The following is a 1,840-nucleotide window of genomic DNA, read 5'->3' as shown; positions in this document are numbered from 1 at the left end:
GACTTTACCCCTCTGAGCTGAGACCCTTTTTTTTTTCCCGGTCTTAAGACCTCTAATAATATTTGTGGCCTTTGTTAAATGCTGTGGCATTTGTTAAACACCTCCTATGTGCCGGGAAGCATTAAGCGCCGTGGCGGATACAAGCAGATCGAGTTGAACACGGTCCCTTCCCGCAGAGGGCTCGCAGTCTTATTCCCCATTTTACAGATGAGGTGACTGAGGCCCAGAGATGTAAAGCCACTTACCCCAGGTCACACAGCAGATAAGGGGCAGAGCTGGGTTTCACACCCACCAACTTCTGACTCCCAGGCTCGTGCCGTGTCCGCTAAGCCACGCTGCTCCTCTGGCTGGGTCTGGGTACCAATATAAGTTTTTGTACAGATGGCCGAAAAATATTAGATTGGGAATGGAACATATTAAGCATTTGTGGACGTATCTGTGATTTGCTTATAATTATTTTTCACAGTAATCGTTAAGTGCTTATATTGTGTGCCGGGCACTGTACTGACCTTTGGGGTCGATCCAAGCCAATCGGGTTGGCTACGGTCTGTGTCCCACACGGTCTTCGTCCCCATTGTACAGATGAGGGAACTGAGGTACAGAGAAGTGAAATGACTCACCCGAGGTCACCCGGCAGACCAGCGACCGAGCCCCGAGAAGCAGCATGGCTCAGTGGAAAGAGCACGGGCTTTGGAGTCAGAGGTCATGGGTTCGAATCCGAGCTCGGCCACTTGTCAGCTGTGTGACTTTGGGCAAGTCACTTAACTTCTCAGTGCCTCAGTTACCTCATCTGTAAAATGGGGATTAAGACTGTGAGCCCCACGTGGGACAACCTGATTCCCCTGTGTCTACTCCAGCGCTTAGAACAGTGCTCGGCACATAGTAAGCGCTTAACAAATACCAACATTATTATTATTATTAACCCAGGTCCTTCTGATAGCCCATGCCCGTGCTCCGTCCAGTAGGCCAGGCTGCCGCTCATGTTAATGTCTGTGTCCCCCTCTAGACTGTAATAATAATAATGTTGGTATTTGTTAAGTGCTTACTATGTGCAGAGCACTGTTCTAAGCGCTGGGGGGAATTGACAGGGTAATCAGGTTGTCCCAGAGACGCTCACAGTCTTAACCCCCATTTTACAGATGAGGTAACTGAGGCCCGGAGAAGTGAAGTGACTCGCCCACAGTCACACAGCTGACAAATGGCAGAGCCGGGATTCGAACCCTTGACCTCTGACTCCCAAGCCTGGTCTCTTTCCACGGAGCCCCGCTGCTTCTGCTTATACATTAGATAATAACGAGAAGAATAATAGCGTTTGTTAATTGCACTCTATACGTCCAGCACGGTTCTAATTACCTTGCATCTAGCAAAGCGCTCAGTTCAGTCTCGGGCCCCAAGTAAGCGCATAACAAATACCCGAAAGGACAAAAAGACAAAAAAAACCTCTGCTTTCCAGAAGTTGGACAGTAGGCTTGTAGTCACTAGGGCGCGCTATTTCCAAGCTGCTGCAGCAGGTTCTTGGCAAATATATTCTATTTATTAGGAAATTCAACCGCTGCCAAAGAACTTAGCCGCCCCACAGACATTTCCCTACCTCCCAGAGATGTTGTGGGGGGATGAGGTGGGATTTGAGAGGGGATGATAGCGCTGTTCTAAATACATGGGAGAGTGTAGCACAGTATTGTCGATACTCTTGGGCAGGGAATGTGTCTGCATATTGCTGTACTTTTCCTCGCACTTGGTACGCAATAAGCGCTCAATAAGTATGACAGACTGACTAAGAATAATAATTGTGGTATTTGTTAAGTGCTTACTTGGAGTCAGGGCTCATGAGTTCGAATCC

The sequence above is a fragment of the Ornithorhynchus anatinus genome, chromosome 15 (assembly GCF_004115215.2).
Source record: "Ornithorhynchus anatinus isolate Pmale09 chromosome 15, mOrnAna1.pri.v4, whole genome shotgun sequence".
Classification (NCBI taxonomy): Eukaryota; Metazoa; Chordata; class Mammalia; order Monotremata; family Ornithorhynchidae; genus Ornithorhynchus; species Ornithorhynchus anatinus.
This window is presented reverse-complemented; position numbering follows the sequence as displayed.